We start from the raw sequence: 20,343 nt of genomic DNA, 5'->3' as shown, positions 1-20,343 counted from the left end.
TGGAATTAGTTGCTCTGGGAAGCTGTAAATTTACTTTTACTGTGGTTATTCAAGAGCAAGTTGGATAACTACTTGGTGGGAATATGTTAGAAAGAATTCAAGCATCAAATGGGGATAAGGACTAAAAAAGAAGTACAATATCTTTTAATCTTAAATGCTATTTCGAAAATGCATGAGCATGAGAGCTGGACCATTAACTCCCTACAAAGAATTGTTTGTTCCTGATTAGTCTATTTATATGCCACAGTCCAAATAACATAAAAGATGCATTTTGTACAGCCATTGAACTATGCATAGAGGAACACCTGAATCTCTGAAATAAATTATGTGGTTACTTTTAGAGTCATTAATTATGAACAAACTTAAATATTGTTTGGCTATTCTTTTTGAACTTGTGTGTGTGTGTGTGTGTGTGTGTGTGTGTGTGTGTGTTTGAAACAGCTGATCTACAATGATTTCTTCAGTGTTTAATCAACGGCACATTTTACTGTGTATTATGTGTTTTCAAAGGTTTATAGGCATGGTTTCTTAACCCAGTGGGTTTATGGTACCCTTTAGCCCTTTTTATTTCTTGTCATTTCTCTTTCCTCTCTCTATTGCTTTACTCCAAACATCTAGGCACAGATTTCAGTACAAGTTTTACCACTTACTAGTTGGAGGATCTTGGTCAAATTACTAATCTCATCAAGATTTAGCTTCCATATTTGAAAGTTAACAGTAGAACCAACTGCATAGTGAGGACTAAGTGAGATTATGGACATAGCTATTGGCATATAGTAAGTGTTCATCCAATATTAGTTATTTTGTTAGTTCTCAAACTCACTCTCATTTCTACACTTAGAGTCTCTGATTAAATCCTTTCTACTGTAGGTTTATTGAAACCCCTGACAGATCACTACTCTCTACCACATTGCCATTATCCATCTTGTTCTGCAGTTGTCCTACTTTTATTGAGAAAAGATGGGCTTTCCACTTCAGTTTGAACCTCTACATCCTCGCCCTCACTGTCACTTCTTACTCTTACACAGGGAGATGGAAGAAGCTGTTCTATAATGTTATAGAGTTTTAGGTGTGGTAAACACTTGGGTCTGGTAAAGGCTTTATCCAGGCAACCTACTTATTTTGGAGATGAGGAGCCTGGATAAAGGCTCTTATTTTGGCATACAGAGACAGGGTTTGACCTCTTTACTATGATGATATAACAATTACTTAATAGGAGCAAGATAATAGCATAATAGAGTGCTCTTTCTGCTATATAGTATCACATGCCTCTAGCTCAAACAGTTACCAGTGAGATGGAGTATGTACAGTTACAGTATGTACAGAAAAATGGAAAAAGCCAGAATTTGACCTATAGTCCTCAGTGGAGTATAGGACAATGGCTTGGGTTAAAAAAAAATCAAGGAAGAAGCTAATATATTTTGGGTGCCTATTATGTTCCAAACACTGAAATAATTTCTTTATATACATATACCAGGCTATTTAGTCTTCAGTAACAAAATAAAAATGTATAAAAACTATTATCTTTATTTTCCCAATTGAGGAAATTGAGACTCAAAGAGATTTTATTATTTGGTAAAAGTTAATTATGCAGCTAATAAATAGTAGTGCTACAATTTTAATTCATGTTTCTATGACTGTGAATCTCTACTGTGTTACTGTTTTTATGTAGATACTCACCCTTTCCAATCTTGGCCTCTGTATAATTCTCGTTGCCTCAAGCATCTAAGACCACTTCTCCTAGGAAAGTTCAAAATGTTTAGGGTCACATTGCTATTGGGAGAAGAGCTGGTTATAGAAATTGCCTATATGGACTACTGCCTGTAGTCATTCCTGAATGTTGGGATGTCTGATTTCTACAACTCATCACCAATATGCTTATTCCTGAGATTATTCCACAAGAAATTGGATCTTACTTGGAGAGATGGTGGTAAAATCTCAAAATCCCAAGAATATAGAGAAGCAATCAAAATCGGAGTGTGAGAGAGTAAGGGAACTCTTTCTATAAATATCAATAATTGTTTGGATATCAGACTTTTCATTAGAAAGTTTGAATAATAAGAGACACTGGTGCAATATATTCATATTCAAGCTATATGTTACTTATGCTTAGTGCAACATTGTTTTGTAATAGAAAAATTTATAAATCATTAACCTGCTCTCAGAGAAAAAAAATTCTGGTTTGTAGCAGTCTTTAATTTCCGTGGTGTAAATACTCCTAACACAGCTAATTTCAAGCTATCAACATGAATTTGCTGATCACAAAGTTGAAAGAGATATGAACATATGTTTTTCTGTGAGTCAAGTACAAGTTATCTATGCATACACATATAGGTATACATACAAAAAGAACACCTGGAAGAATACTCTTAAAAATATTTATAGTGGTTTGCTCTAGAGTCGAGTGGGTTTAAGATATGTCTAATGAAAAATAACTTTTCCGTTTTATTCTTTATATTTTTATGTCTTAAAAAACTTTTTTGCAGTATGACATATACATGAAAAAGTACACATATAATAAAAGAGTAGTTCTGTTTTTACAAACTGTACACACCTAAATAACTACCCACATCTAGAAATACAACATTATCATACCCACTCTTATCTCTGTCAGTCATTATTCCTCAACCCCCCAGGAACAACTATTATTCTGATTTCTAAAAGCACACATCAGCTTTGCTTGATTTTTGTAATTTACAAAAATGGTACAGCATATATATTATGGTAACCACCTCACCCAAATATTCAATGATAATATTAATTTTAATTAATAATAATGATTAAATTATTCATTATTGATAATGATATAATGAACCTTTTTATATATCATTCATTCCATTGTGTCAGACTTCTTTCATGCAATATTTTTGTGAGATTTGTTAATAAATATATCAATAAATACTATATAAATATATTGTATAGACAATATAAACAGTAAACAATGTTGTTGGGTAGTTGAAAATCATTTATTCTCATCGCTATATAGAATTTCATTGTATGCCTATAATTCAATTTATTATTATTCCACTGTTGGTGCTCAAAATATTCCAATAATGTGGACTAACTAGTAGTACTTATTGCAATTAATCTTCTCCCTTTTTCCCCACCACTGCACTAACCTGCCTACTTCCACATAGCTCCTGGGCTCCTCAGAGTCTCTGGAATAAAGAATATTTATCTCACATCCTCTGGCAAGAACCAGGTGTTAGCTCTTCAGAGACATTGTATAAGAGATTTTTAAATCCTGGGTGCAGAGAATTGATAGAATTCAAGGAATGCCAGTACTTGAATGGAAGGAAAATGCAATCTTAGAAAATATAGATGCCACCTATTTTCTAAGAAGTATTAAATAGGGACATTCTATAATAACTAGATGAAGATGCAGTTTTGACTTTGGGCAATTGAAGGACTAGTATACTATAATCCTTGTGGTTATACATTTGTATGTAAGTTATATACATAGGAGCTTTATATTCAGGATTAAGTGAGAATTCAGCCGTGCCACCAGAGAGGAATGGCTTGGCGATTTCAATTGGCCAATCAGCCTCATGAACTGGTTGTTTTTAATACTTTAGTGAAAAGAGAGTTCAAGTAGCTGTGGAAGTGTATTGATTATAGACTAATGTTCACCTATGTTACCTGGGGCCTGAATTAACACTGCTTAAAGCCAACACACAAGAAAGGGTTTAGGTGAGAGTGAGAGTGAGAGCAAGAGAACAAAATATTTAAATTAATTCCCTCCAGGACAGATGATAACTTTAGTTCTTTGAGGGCTCAAGAAAGCCTCTAGCAGGAGATGGCTATACTTGGTGTTTAGCATTCTTAGAGAGCATAAACAGCAAAGATATAAATAGAAACAGTGACAGTCTGCCTTGTGAGAAGGATAAGAGAATACTGGTTGCATGTGTAAATCTGACACTTCCAAAATCTCCACATATCTCCATGGAGTCTTGGATGTGGCCACTGAGGTTCTACTCTAAAGCAAATTCGGGACCTGAGCCAGTGGCATTTAGCAATGGTAATATTAATGTTAATATGCTCACAAATATACTCATAATCTGGTAAAGTTCTAATTATTTTTATTGGATCTTCACCTCACCTATAATGAAAAGTAAATGGATGAAAGAGGAAATTCTAAAGAGGAAGGGTTGCAATTCCTGGAATACCAATAAGAATTCATGGGATGGGATGGGTGTGGTGGCTCACACCTGTAATCCCAGCAATTTGAGAGGCTGAAGCAGGAGAATCATCTGAAGTCAGGAGTTTGAGACCAGCCTGGTCAACATGAGGAAACCCTGTCTCTAATAAAAATACAAAAATTAGCCGGACATTGTGGCACACACCTGTAATCCTAGCTACTCAGGAGACTGAGGCAGGAGAATTGCTTGAATCCAGGAGGTAGAGATTGCAGTAAGCCAAGATCGTGTTACTGTACTCCAGCCTGTGCAACAGAGGAAGATTCTTTTTTTTTTTTTTTTAAAGAATGCACATGACACTTGTGCCATCAGCATTTTTCTCGATTTTTGTCAGGAGAGGAAATTCCAATGGCTCTCTGTGGACTTAGCCACAATCTAGGAGTGATAGTGAGTATAAGAAGACTGGCAAATATAGTTTATTTCTATTTGACCCATACTGGTAAGATTAAGAACCTAGAGCAGCGTCATATAATTTCCTTATAAAGATATTCTGAAGTGATAGTCTAAAAATGATATATTTTCTGTCAAAAGAGATGAAATTTGTTGGCTGAGAAAGGAATATGTTCTAGAGATGTTATTGTTTCCTCTACAACTCTCCTACTCAATCTAAATATGGGAAGGGTGATATCTCTCAACTATATCCATAGTAGACTTTGCAGAGGTAATTTTTCAAAATTTGATCTAAATATATAGCTTGGTATACTTATTAGGAGTACTCCAATGAAAGAATCATTATAAAGTGAATATATACGTGTATATAATGCATCTATTATTTGGAATATGGCTTTATAATGAATATTGTAGTGGCTCTATTAATTTATTCAATAACTACTTACTAGTCAAATATGGAAGGACAGTGAAATCACTCAAACACAATTTCTATATTTCTATTTTAAATTTTAATCTTGTTCCAGAGAAAAACTCATAAGGAGACAATTCAGAAAAAGTGCATGCATGTATGTGTGTGAAAATGTCTGTCCATGTGGCTAGGGTAGCACATAGAAAGTAGTATATTTCAAAGTAAATATACAAGTATAAACGTTCACTGAGATTTTGTATAATAAAATTCCAGTTAATCAAGATTCCTTCAGGATCCCATAAATATCAACTTTTTAACCACTAAGTGTTTTGTTTTAATATTTCTCTTGTTTGTGTACTATTTTGGATGTCTAAATTAGAAATTTTAATTTCAGCATGTAAAACAGAATGAGGAGTAAGTTTCTATAACTACAAAGAGTGTAACACAACCATTGCTGCATCATGAAAATATTTTTAAGTGGTTTATAGGTATCATGATATATTATGGAAATTATTTAGCCCAAAGATAAAAAAGTAGGAAAGGCTTTATAGAGGACAACAGTCATGCGTTTTGAAGAATGAGCAATTTTATAGTCCAAAAACAAAGAAAGTTATTGAAATATAACTCAGTAAGCAAAGTCTTGGAGTTATGAGTGTCACTGGATGTGGAAAGTTGACAAGAGGATTAGGAAGAATAGAACATGGTGAGAATGGCTGACTCAATATTCTATAAGCATGAGGAATCAGCATGTTTAAAAATTAGGGTGATTTTACAAATCTTCTTTTCTAAATGTTATTCTGGTGAAGGTGTGAAATTACAATACACAGTAATTTACTAGAGTAAGAAGTGAATAACAGGCTATGACAAGAGACTATTAAAACTAATCCCTGACAGCCAAGCAGGGAGAACAAATGACTTGTATTCAGAAGCGCTAGCCATGTGGCACTAGAGGGAATGAGGAGTCCAGACAATTCACCTCCCCATTAAGAGCATGTGGATCTCTGTGGTCCAAATATCATGACAAGGAAATATGATATATCGAGATTTCATCTGGATTTAAAAATCAGTGACTAAGTTTGGCATGAGGGAGAGAAATATTTGTTGGAAAATTCCAGGTCATGAAACAACAACTCAGCAGTAATTTTAGGAAATAAGTGAGGACTGGTAGTTAATAGTCAAGATAATTTAAAAATAGCAAAAAGGAAGCTTAAGGCTGAAATACAGCCATGGCAGAAATTATGGGACAAAAATAGAATGAGGCTATAATAAGGGAGCCTCCCATTTTGACTTCCTTTTTTCCCCCTTCAGTATACATTTCCCATATACTTAGCATGATCCTTCATTACCTTGGCTCACCTAAACTTCCATCTTTAGCTTCTTCCTGTACCACCTTTATTTTCCTTTCCAACCATACTAAACTTTCTCTATTATACATAATATGCCTTTGCTCTTTTCTTCCTTAGGGCTTTTACATATTTACTTGCTCCATTTACTGGAAACATCTCAAAATTACCCCCCACCCCCGAACCTTCCCTACTCCCCTACTACATACACATATTCTACGTATCTTTACCTTATTCCTCACATCCTAATTTAAATGTCATTTTCTCAATACAGTTTTCCATGAACACTTCACCTCAAGGAAAGGTTAAAACCTGGATTTATGTGATTTTAACACTGATCATAATAAACACACGTTTAATGGTTACAGACTTCTTGAAACTTATAGCCTCTTCCATTCAGCATTGGATTGCTACTTAGTGCCTAGCACAGACACTGACGTGTGGTGATGGATTTGGTTCTTATTGACATTTTCTAAAACTTGAGTAGGGACTTGCCTGAAAGGCAGACATTATTCTAAGCATTTCTCATGAATATGGGGCAGGCAGAGGGAACAGTGGGAGCTTGATCAATGCAGTGTCAGCAAGAATGGAAAGAGCATTTTTCAATAACTATTTCGGAACTGGAATAAATATACTTATAGAAGAGAATGAGAGAGCATTCCTGTCCTTTAGGTGGGATGTGATGCCTGCAATACTCACAGGCAATATAGGACAAGTCAGTTTATGAGAGGTGAGAAGAGAGAAAAGAATTATTCTGGTAGTGTTCAGTTTCAAGAATCTACAGAATTTTCATAAGAGATATCCAATAAGCATAGTTGCATCTTGTGTTAAAAAAAGAAAATGAAGGTTAGAGCTACAGATTTTGGATTCATTTCATTTGATTTAATTAGTGGTACTAGATATAATTACTTAAGAAAATATTTGGAAAAAGTCAATCAACCATGTACTCCTGGGAACCGCAGATGTGTTTATGATTCTATTATGACACACCAGACCTACACAGTTAATTATGTTTGGAAATAAAATGGGTAGGAAATAAGTAGTAATTTGTTTTTGAAACTATATTTTTTATTTGATGAATAATAATTGTACATATTCGTAGGGTTCATAGTAATGTTTCAATACGTATAATGTAGTCATCAAAGTAATTAGCATATCCATCATCTAAAACATTTATTATTTCTTTGTGTCGAGAATGTACTTCTAGCTATTTGAAACTACATAATACATTATTGTTAACTATAGTCATCCTACAGTGGTGTAGAACACTAAAGCTTTTTTCTCCTATCTGTAATGAGTTTTATCATTATCACTGCATTTGCCAAAAGATTTAACCCTGTAGAAGCATTATAAATTTAAATATTTATTTATATAAACACAGTTACTGTAGTAATTTATTATTTTGGCTTGCTGCTTTTTCTTCCTTCTCCAAGAAGCAGCAGATAGATTATGACTTGTGCACCACCTTGTGCCTTATGGCCAAAGTTGTGTGGCCTTGACCTTTGCAACTAAGTTATCCTGGCTTTCTTATACAATCCATAAACTTTTTATTACTATGTTAAATTTTCTAATGCTTCTAGGTCATCTGAGCAAATTGTACTAGTACTAGCTTACCTCCTTACTCAGAGCATAGACAAGAAACAAAGTAGAAGCTAAAAGGTTGAATTACCCCAGGATGATTTTTTTTTTTTTTTGGCCTTAGGAAATCTTCCTTGAGATTTTTCAGTCTTATCCACATTTGAAGGTTTTACTCATTTTCATATTTCTACAGGTGAATTGGTTTCTTATTATTACCAGGTGACCTCTGCACACATATACACTATGTATATTTGAAACATTAAACACTTACAGTATTATTGATATAATTATGATAATGATTATTATTTTAACATTATTAACACACTAGACACTGCATATAAATTGTACTTGGATCATTTCATTTGACCTTCACATTAAACATGTCAAATATGCAGTAAGTGCTATTTCTGTTTTATAGATAAGGACACTGAGGTTTGGAGAGCTTGCGATTTTGTTCAAATTCCATAGCTAAGAATATAGTGAAACTAGGATTCAAACCCAGGCAATCAAATTTTAAAGCATGAAGAATTAATATGAATCTTTTCTTGCCTTATGTACTCCTACAGAAATCTCTTACCCCAGAGAAACTTTTAGCTTCTTAGTCACTACTTTCTACTACTTTTAGAAACACAATGAAAGTGCTGGTTCCTCAATCAATGCCTAAGTCATCAACGCATATGCACAGGGGCAGTGCACGTTCACTAGTGGTGTTATTTTGTTCATTGTAATACTGAGTATGTACATGAGCCAGAATCAGAAAAATGCTAAACTTTTTCTTCTGCCTTTCACAGTAAGCTTGTTCACTTCCAGGTGTGGCTGCAGTATGTAGGTAGAAAAAGACATGCCAGGAGACAGGACAGTAATATTCTTGTCTTGATTATGATGAAGGTGAACCCCAAAACTGGGGCTTACCCCAGAGGGGTTCTTGACTTTGCTCAGTAAAGCATTTAAGAACGAGCAGACAGTGAAAGAAAACAAGTTTATTGTACAGCAAACTGGCTGTACAATACAGCAAACTGGCTGTACAGCAAAATGGCTGCTCCACAGACAGAGCAGGGCTTTCCCATAGGCAAAGTGGCCCAGAGTAGCACTTGCGGTTTGCTGGGTAGCTATATAGATACCCATTCTTAATTATTTGCTAAATAAGTGGTGAGTTATTCATGAACTTCCTGGAAAAGATATGAGGCACTCCTGGAACCAGGTAAGGTAACTTCCAGATTGTTGCCATGGCAACATATGTAAACTGTCATGGCGCTGATGGTAGTATCTTACAGCGTGCAAATGAAAATAAACTGTGAGAGTAATTAGAGGACATTTTTGTTGCCATTTTGGTTCTAGCTGGTTTCTTCGTTGCATCCTATTTTGATCAGCCGGGTTGGACTGGGTTGTAACTGGTCTGAAAAACAAGTCCTGTTGATCGCCTATCTCAGTTAGACACCAAAGTCTGTTTATATCCTTGCTAAGGAAGCAACTGTATTCCTTGTAGATAGAAATCGGCTGCACAAGACAGTTGAATCATTGTTAGTGACTTTGGACCTGGGTATTGATCTGGCTTTTGGGTTTGGTGTAAATGTTAAATTTATATTTTCTTCCATTCTTCTTCCCTCTCACAGTATGTCCATTCTCTCTTTTATTCATTTATTTATTCCATACATTTTTACTGAAAAATTACTTTAGAAGAGACACTGGGTATTGAGAATACCATAATAAATAAGAAGCTGAGTTTTCACATTTATGAAGCTTATAGCCTAATGTTTCACACAAATATAAAATTCTTAATAGGCAACTACAGTTTTGAGCTATAGTGATGTTATAGAATAATTAGGTGGATTACTTGGAGTGGGGAGAAAGATACATAAAGTTTTCTCATAGGTGATGGTTTCTAAGATATGACTTGAAAGACTAGTTAGCCAGTTAAGGAAAGATGAAGGATGCTCTAGGAAAAGAGGATTGCATGTGTAAAAGGTTGGTGGGAAGTGAAAAGTTGTAGCTATAAAACAAATTGGGTATAATTGAACTATCACGTGTAAGGTGAAGAGTAGATTTTTCAGACTGGTTAAAAGGCCTGCATTACATCCTGAGGACAATAGAAAACTTGTGAAAGATTTCAAGGAAGATTTTAGAGCTTCTTTTATATCCTGTTAATTCTAAAATTGGCCAAGCCTTCATAAGAATCAAATACTCGGTGATTTCACCTTCATCCTTGGAAACTTGAAAGTACTGATAAGGTTAACTAGAAGAATAAGCTCTTTTCTCTCCCATTCTGTAAAGAGGGGCATCTACTTATTTATACTGAATAAGTTAAAGCTGAAAAGTGGAAACATAATGTAATGTGAATTTCTCTTGGAGTTGTACTAGTGTTTGTGTTACTCAAAATCTGAAGTATGATTTGAGAATAAAACATTTGCTAAAATATCTCAAATCTGGCCTTCTGATCTTCTTAAATCAGGTACTTATCCCTGTACCTGGATCATTGCAATAGCCTTCCAGCAGCTTCTCCCTGTGTCCACATCAGCTAAGCATTCTCCATCCCATGTTGTGGCCCCTGATTGATTTATTTGCCTATATGCTGGTTTTCTTCATTACCCTGTGGACAATAGGAAGTGAATTAAATCTCCTTTTCCACCTTTTGCATTAGATAAGAGGCTTATATATTCACTATTTAATATAAATTATTTTCAGACTTAAGAACAACTAACATTGAGCTGCTGGAGTTAATTTAATCCCCAAAATTACCAAGAAGGATGACCCAGTTGTATTTTTTCTTCATGTCCCAGCTCTGAGAGCTGGAGTCCACGAAAGTCTTTAATGCTTGCCAGGATTTCCCTCCTACTTCTTTTCTGCCTCTCCTGTACAAAAGATCTAAGAAAAAAAATCCACAATAAGATTCTTTATGACTCAAGGTGTTGTCAGATAGAAAATACTCCCCTGGTCAGGGGGACACCAAAATACCTAGGTGGAAATGAAAGTCAAACCTCCTTCTTTGTTCTCAGAGCCTATGAATTGAGGCTCTGGTCATATATATTTCTGAACCTTGAGAAAGTGATTCATCACTGCCTCAGTTCTCAAGTGAGAATTTTGCAACATGCTCTTAATTTCTCTGGTAGTTGCCAGCATTTCAATTTCTCATTTTTATAAAATTGCATGTAACTTTAGCATGATAAAAATTTAAAGCTTATTTTTAAATTTAGAAAGTAGAAGCTATCCAGCTATTTTTTTTTTCTTTTTAACTTGGCTAGCAGAAAGTTTAATATTACATTGTAAAGTTCCATTGTAGTTTTACATCTTTAAATGAAAGTTGAAATGTAATTAAATGGAAACTGGGAGACATGAAAAGTGAAGATAATTTGAGTTTATATGCTTACTCTTCATAACTAGTTAAAAATAAGAAATTATTTAATTGGTGTTTATGTTAAAGAAGGACTTAGTTAACTTCTGGGTCCTCCTGTCTCTAAATGTGGCAAATATTTTGCATTTATTTTGGTCTTCTCATATGCTAAAAATAGTAGTTTTTGATCTATAAGGTTTCTGTTTTCTCAAATTGTGGCTTGTCAGCCGGGTCATTTGATAATTTAATAAATTGACAAATTGGCAAGGCCAATGTATCTTACCCTATTTCATTTATTTATCTTATGACCTTACTGGTGGCCTATTTAATGAGTTTTTTTCTGGGTGATATAAGGGCAATTTTATTATTTTTTCTCTTTTATTTTTTCTTTAGAATAATTGACATTGAATGCTGATCAACACAGTACAGCCAAAGACAGCAAAAGGATCTTTGTGACTTTCTGAGAGAGAAGCGACTAAATTCTAATACCTTCTAATTTGAGACTAAAATTTATTGAAACCTGTCAAAGTTTCTGCTAGCAATAGACAAAACAAGATACCCAGAAAATAAAATGTCGATTGAGATAGAGAGAAATGGGACCATTTGACTTAAGTGGAAGATCATTACCACTTACGTAACTTTTGTCACAACTGGCATTGATAATATTCTTTAGTAGCTGTCATTGGGTTCTGTAGATAATCTATTAATCAGATATCAGTAATAAACATTTCACAGTAAAGTGGCCAGTTTCTCAGTTAAGTGATGGGTTTTTTCAGCCTCATGGTAATGTGCTTGGGTTCTGACTTCAGAACTAGAATAAAGTCAGCTTGGCTGACTACTTCAATAAGACTGATAGTGTTGATAAACTTCAGTGAAAATGACTTATTTTATAATACAGATTAAGAAAACAACATTTTAGATTCTCATGTGCCCGAATGACTCTTATTGAGAGATAACTAGTTTATGGACATTTTCTAAAACTATCTATGCCAATGGCACCCAATTTGTTTGCTAAGATCCAGCAGGGAGCTGACTGGAAGTGATTGGTGAGTGCGAATGCACAAAAACATTACCCATAGAGTAAATGAATAAAAACTTGTGTATATCTATCTACCTACTTACATACCTGGCATATCTATATGCACACACATGTGTATTTATGTTCACATGTAGATTATTTTTCTGGTCATTCTGTAGTTCTTAAACTTTTTAGATCCTACAATTGCAATTACTCTTCTATGGAAGAACCATGACATTTTGTGTAAAAGTGGTCTTTTTTTTTTTTTTTTTTTTTTTTTCTTGTCTTCAACTTGTATTTTAAGTTCCAGAGTACATGTGCAGGAGGTGCAGTTTTATTACATAGGTAAACATGTGCTATGGTGGTTTCCTGCACAAATCAACCCATCATCCAGGTATTAAGCCTAGCATCCATTAGCTATTCTTCCTGATACTATCGCTCCCTCCAGCTTCCAAGAGGCCTCGGTGTGTGTTGTTCCCCGACATGTGTCCATGTGTTCTCATCATTCAGTTCCCACTTATAAGGGAGAATATGCAGTTGGGTTTTCTGTTTCTGTATTAGTTTGCTGAGGATAAGTCTTCCACATCCATTCATGTCACTGCAAAGAACGTGATCTCATTCTTTTTATAGCTGCATAGTATTCCATGGTGTGTATGTACCACATTTTCTTTATCCAGTCTATCATCGATGGTCATTTGGGTTGATTCCATGTGTTTGCCATTGTAAATAGTGCTGCAATGAACATATGTGTGCATGTATCTTTATAATAGAATGATTTATATTCCTTTGGGTATATACCCAGTAATGAGACTGCTGGGTCAAATGGTGTTTCTTTTTCTAGATCTTTGAGGAATCAGCACACTGTCTTCCACAAGGGTCGAACTCACACTCCCACCAACAGTGTAAAAGTGTTCCTTTTTCTCTGCAATCTCACCAGCATCCATTGTTTCTTGACTGTAAAAGTGGTCTTTATTCTAAAAGATTTAGAAATTAATGTTGTAGGCTACAGAGTGAGTTTTTGCTTCTATGGATTATAAACTCAGTTAAAAAATTGGTTTGAAAGCTAATTATACAAGCTTGAGGAGTTACATCGTTTCTATTTTCTTATAAAATTCTCAGTTGCTATAATTAATCTGGAAAGTTTTGTGTGTAATAAAAAGTGATAAAAGAGAAAAGGAATGAAACTGTAAGCATCTATTACTTGACCGTCAGATCAATCTAATTAGAAGATTATCTCAGCAGTTTATTAACCTGTGCTAGTTGTCAAATGTGGACATTTAGGCAATCAAACCACCCGTGGTTGCCTATTTACCGTTTCTTAAGTCTGTTCTTTAGTTTCACATGCGGCCTCTGTTTTCAACTCAGTATTTACTTCACCCTTTTCCTCAAGCTCCCTGTGATGATTTCGAAGTAAGGGAGTGTTCAGATTTGTGTTCATTGTAAGATAGAGCTTAAGTTATCAATGTGTATAATTTGTTGTTTAGACTTGTGTTCATTGTAAGATAGAGATTAAGTTATCAATCAGTATGAGTTATTAAATAGCTGTATGACCTCACAAACTTTCTAAACATGATTTAACAAATCAGGTTAATCTAATAAACATTTACACAGTGTTTGCTCTCAAAACTAGAACTCTGGAAATTTGGTCCCAGGATCTGTGTCCTGAAGTTATCTTACATGTCTCATGGACATTGCATTATCTCATAGACATTTTGTGATCATCAAAAACATTTCTGTATCTCAAAGTGTGTTTTGAAGCTTTACGTTAGTCTTAGTTATAAAGATGATATTACTATCAGTAAAGTTCCTAATGATTTTTGTGATTTAATTATTTTTGTACTAATCATACTGAATTCTGCATTTCCTATTCAGTAGACACTAGTTATGAGACATCTCCATTTTTCATCAAACCTCTACAGTTTCCTGTTTCAGTTGCAATACACGTATACCTTACTTTCATCTATGGCCTATGTTTTAAAATTTCTTGTTCAAGAGAACAAATACAAAAAACAAAACAAAACAAAACAAAACATGAAGGACTGAACTGATGCTATGGCTTCCTGCTTGCAGTGAATCAGATCTCTTGATCCATGACCTGATGAAAGTACTATTTGTTCCTTCTCTTTGAACTCTTTAAACTCCTATTAGTTTGGATACCTTTGATTTGAGGACTCCTGATAATAATTATGTGTGCCATTTAGCCTTCTTTGTGTCATTTAGCTTTTTTCCTGCTAATTAGTAGAAAATTGTTATTCAAAATGATGAAATGTTTCCACAGAGCTGCTTTATATACTGCATGTCTCCCACTACTCTCTGACCCCTAGGAGAAAACATAGCTCCTCAAATGATGATATATAACGAAGAAAACATCACAGACTGGACAGTGGTTGGTAATTTAGTTTTATTTATTACTAATCCTTGTACTCACTGTGCTTTACTTTTCAGGGATGCTGATTTTTATTTCAAGCTTCTACATATAACAGTTGGCATTTAGTTTTGTGCAGAAATCAATTGGTTTTGCAAAATCACGGCACTCATGTCTACATTTGCCTCTAATGATAAAGCAACTATAGGTGTCTTTCATGGCACATTTCACTGTTAAAAGGGAAAAAAAAGCACATAAACCATTGAGTCATTATAAGTGCCTTAAGGTCCTACCTTGGGATAAATCAGTTGTCGATGTGAAAAGAAGTATAGCACTTGCATTCTGCGGTAGGGATTTGGGAAGTCATTTGTTTTGTTATTTTTCTGGTGATGATTGTTTAGTGACACTTTTTGTTTCATTCTCAGTTTGCTCTCCAACTTCTGCTTGATCCACTAGTTGTTAAAGCTTAGTTTTCCCTGAGAATTTCTAAATAAAAGTTGTTAGGTTCCAAGTAGTTCTGGAATGAACACCACATATTTCTATGGCTACTTACCTACTACCCACCTAACATGATTTTTTTAAACAACAACTTTATTGAGGTATAGTTGCTATAAAAAGAACTGCACATATTTAATGTGTACAAATTGATGAATTTGGACATATACAAATATCTATGATCCCATCATCTCCCAAAGGCTTTTTTCTTCAATTAAAAAAGAATTAAACATTTAAACATTTTTGGTTTTAGGATTTAAAATGGGAAGATTCATTAATATTGCTTAAATTGCTATCTTGCTTGAATATTTTGTATAAATCTCTTTTATTAGAAGAGTGAAAAAAACCTAGCAGATACTGAGATAAGAGAGGTTCTTTGAATAGTCACAAAGATTTGAGCCTAGGCAGGAAACTGGTTTGCTGGGGGGATAAGTGTTGTTATGAATGACAAGCCTTAAGTTCAAAGAGAAAGAAGTAACATCTCTTAGCATCTCCTTATGTTTCTTTGCTTCAGAGTCTTCTCCTTTATAAAGCCCTCGGTATTGCATCATCATAGCATATACCAACTGATAAACTAATCCACATCTGGCCATAAGACTTAATGTTTCATCTCTTCAAGAAATGTTTAAATTTTTAGAAAGGTCACATAAGGAGGAAGATGCCCAAAGTAATGGCATTAAATGTAATGGTAAATTATCAAATATCAGTGATGAAAGTATGTGACCAGCGCTCTTTCCCTAGGTTCTCAACATATAGGATCCAACTGAGACAGAGTCAAAGGTACTGATAATCCAGTTCATGCCATCTGCTTTCAGTGAAGTTATGTTAGCATACAGTCTTACTATTATTTGAGTAACTAGACATTTTAGGAAAAAATTGAACATACGATTTTGAATTTTTTGCCAAATATTTTAGGTAATGAGATATGCGTTTTCACTATTTAAATTAATGATAGATATCTCCTTATTTGTATTATCTAGAGAGATGCTATTTATTGCCTTTGATGCCAGAGGGAAAAAGCATTATCTTGCCAACTTAAAAATGCATCCTCAGATTACACTGTCCTACATGAGGGGTGTGAAGCCTGTATGTTGACTTAATTGGAATTTACAAATAATAGAAGATGACAGCTGTCAAGCACTAGTATTAAAAAAAGAATAGCATTATTTAAGTGGGAATTGTAAATTAGCATTTTTCCACTAGTGACAAAACAACAAATAGCTTCTCTCTAGATAATAGCTATGTACAACATAAAAATGTATATTTATGCACAAGAAAGAATCACAAATTTTTCAATTTTTAGATGAATCTATGCACATACATTCACATTGTCTCTTGGGTTTATAATGAAACTGAAAATGTCATGAAAATTTTCACCTTTTTTCCCAAAGCAAGTGACATGAGGCACACATGCAAATCATGATAACATAACTGGAGCTAATTTTATTATCCAAATGTGGTTGCACTAAATAACAGTCTTCTTTATTTTAAGATCACCCCTGTATGGTTTTAGTAAAACAAACCCTGATTGTAATTCCATTAGTCTTGAGTTTAGAATGATGTAATAAAATAACAACCCTCATAATTATCATCTGACATATTTTATTTGAATTATGAAGCAATTCAAATGATTTGTGTCTTTTATCCAAAATACTTAGATGTTTGAGTTTACCCACAGCCAGACTTATTGTTAGAGCTAGACTTTTTTGGTCTCATCTGTGCTGCTAAGGAATGAAGTTGGACTTCAAAGAGGAAACTATTGCAGTTCTAGACCACTCATAAATCAGAACGCCCTAGAGTTATGATTTTTTTTTGTTTTATTTTCTTAAAGTGAGTGGAATTATTTTCTTGGGTGTGTGTAAAATGATTGTTTACAGGGTCTTTACACACATAAGAAAAATACTTTTCCTATCTCAAGTACCCTGAAATGTGTTAAAACAACTTTTTCAATGATCTCCATCAAGATACTTTCCTTGGCTATTGATTCAATCTCATAGTAGAGTAGTGTGTACAATGAAAGTTTACAAATGAGGGTACACAGTTTAAGTATGTGAAATCCAACATGGTAAATATTATCTCCCCTGTTTGCTGCAATGGTTGTCAAGAAAGAGTTTCTCGATGAGATTTCTAGAAGTTACTTGCTTTTTAAGGTGTTTTAGTACAATGTAAAAGTAATTATAATACTATTTAAGAAGAATCTGATAGGTATTATACTTTATGTTAGGCACTTTGTGTATTTAAATGTCATTAATCTTCATAATGCTACAAGGTAGACTTAATTACTATATTTACTTCACAAATGAGGAAATTGATGTTGAATGAGTTTAAATAAACTGATCGATTTATATAGCCAATCCAATACACAGCAAAAGCCAAATCTGAACCCAGGTATCAATAATTCCAAAGTTTATACTCATTTGTAAAATGTAAAGTAACGGCTTTGTAACTCAGTCATGTTTTGCTAGGTGTGTTGTAAATAATTTAACCTTGCTTAAAGAGAGATCTGGTCTTTACTGTCTACTTCTGAGAGATAATTTCTAAACTCTTAAGATGTCATGCCTGATAAAGTGTCTCTGTATGCCTGAGCATCTAGGGTCACACCGGATACTCAAACAATGTGATCTAGGGTGGGGACTTCAGGTCATGAAGTACCAATTCAAATTCCTGAACACTGAAGTGGGCTGACTAGGGTGATATCTTATATGTATTGCCACACATTGCTGGGAAAAGTAGCGTTGTCCCTGACTGCCCTGGGAAAGGACAACTGGAAGCTCTACTCTTGAAACTTCCCGGAGCTCTGCCTTATGTGTCTCTTCTATTTACCGATTTTAAGTATATTTTTTACTATAATAAACCATAATCATGAGTATAATAACTTTCATTTAATTCATTTCGCCCTTCTAGTGAATTATTAAAACTGAGGGTGGTCTTAGAGAGCCCTGGACTTGCAATTTGGGATCAGATGTGAAGTTGGTTTTAGAGACTGCCCCCTAAATTTGCACCAGGAGTGAGAAATGCACCTTCTTCTACTCATCCTTCAGAGCACAGCTTAAACTTCACTTTATCAGAAAATTATTTTCTGCCTCCAAGGGCACTTTTTTTTTTTCCATTTAATAGTGTATCAGTTCTTAGTATGCACTGACTGAACAGTAGACAACGTCATTCTTATGTTGAAGTCCTGCTTCTCAATGTGATTGCACTTGGAGACAGGATGTTTAAAAAGGTAATCAAAGTTAAGTGAGCTTGTAAGTGTGGGGCTCTAATCCAATAGGATCGTGTCCATATAAGAGGAGAAAGAGACACTGGGGACGCACATCTCAGATGTCCATGTGAGGGCAAAGCAAGAAGAAAAGCCTTGCAAGTCAAGGAGAAAGGTTTCAGGAGAAGTTAAGCCTGCCAACATCTTGATCTCAAACTTTCAGATGCCAGAACTGAGACAAATAAACTTCTGTTTTTTAAGCCATCTAATCTGTGGTATTTTGTTATGGCAGCTCTTATGGGCTAATACTGTTTCTTCACATCATATTTTCTCATCATGCCAGCAAATTCACCTAAATGTTATTTAGTACAATTAAAATTCAATAATTAATTGCATGATTCTATCACTTCCTGGCCTTTTGGCTGAGATCAAGTGTAATTCATTGCATGATTCTTAATTTAATGTATTTTCATTCCCTCCTCATTCACACTCACTTGAGTATCTTCCTGATGATATCAGTGATCTTGCTTGCTACTCAATCGCCAACATTTTGTATAGTGAAACAGAGTAGATACTTAATAATGTTTGAATGAGTGAATGAGTAAAAAATGAATCAATAAAAGATTGAATAGCTAATAAAATTACTGTAGGTGAATATTTACAGCATAACTACCATTTGAGAGACCTCTCCAGTTACCTATCCCCTAATATCATATAACTTTATTTATGCTCTGAGCCTAAAGATTCATCGATCAGTGACTTGACTTCTAGATCTGACAATGAACAAATCTCATCTCAGCCTAAATCATGACTGCAACCACAAATGAACTTGGTTGGAGCAAACCACAAAAACATACTGTTCTCACATAAATTCCCCGTCACTAATTTCATGGGAGCAGGAGCCTGATTCTTAGTGCTGTCTGGCAATCCTATCACATTTCCTGGTTCCATCACTCTTTCACTCTGTTAGTGAATTATTTCATGCCCTCTCCTCAATTCTGACATCAACACAACCTTTTCCCATTTTTTAAAATCTTAAGTGATGACCTTTATACTTCACTAAAAAAATTGGGGCAATAAGTAGGGAACTTTATCAATTTTCACGACAGTTGCTATGCCTCTATTTCACAGGCAGGAATTACCTCAGTTCTTTCCAATACTACTCTGAGTGAATTCTCTATGCTGTTGTAATCCTAGCTAATGACGACATCTCCACTTTTGCTTTAGATGCATCCTTCTTATCTACTCAATGATGTCACTCTAGCAACTCTCCTTTTCTCTTTCATCATCAATTTTCTTTGCCAATAATTTTTTTCATTGCTTAAAAGTGTTTTAAAATTTTCAAGGATAAATATTGAAATAACAATATCTTGACCTCATCTGACCTTTAATCACTGAACCATTTGCTTTGTTCCATTTACTGACAAACTCTTTAAAATAATGTTCTACATTTTCTCACCAATTTCCATCTTCTAATTCTCTCTTGAACCAGGTTTTTTTGCTTCTTCTCCACTTTTGAAATTGCTTTAATCATGATCTTCAAAGATTTTCACATGCTAAATTCATTGACCATTTATTTGTCTTTATATTCCTTGGCTTATGGCAATAGTTGACACATGCTCTTAAGTCGGTTTATATCACACTTACCTGGTTGTCTCCTAATATATTGGCCATTTCTCATTAGTCTCTTTTACTAATTCTTCAACTCAGTTGTCTTCAAATTTTGAAATACCCCAAGGCTTAATCCTAGAAACTTTACCAACACTCATTCCCGAGAAAATCTCGTTATCTCATTCTATCTGATGATTTCAAATGTCATTTAAAAGTTGATGATTCCATTTTTAAAAAGCTCTAGCCTGACCTTTCTCTCGAATTTTATACAAATATCCAACTTACTGTTAGACCTTTCCAATTAAATATTTGACCTCATGTGCCCAAATCGAGCTCTTGATAGAGAGGCATATCCTTGCCAAACTTGTACCTCTCACAGTTTTCAATCCCATTTCTTGGCAACTCTGTTTT

This window comes from Macaca fascicularis, chromosome 4 (genome assembly GCF_037993035.2).
Source record: "Macaca fascicularis isolate 582-1 chromosome 4, T2T-MFA8v1.1".
Taxonomy (NCBI): Eukaryota; Metazoa; Chordata; class Mammalia; order Primates; family Cercopithecidae; genus Macaca; species Macaca fascicularis.
This window is presented reverse-complemented; position numbering follows the sequence as displayed.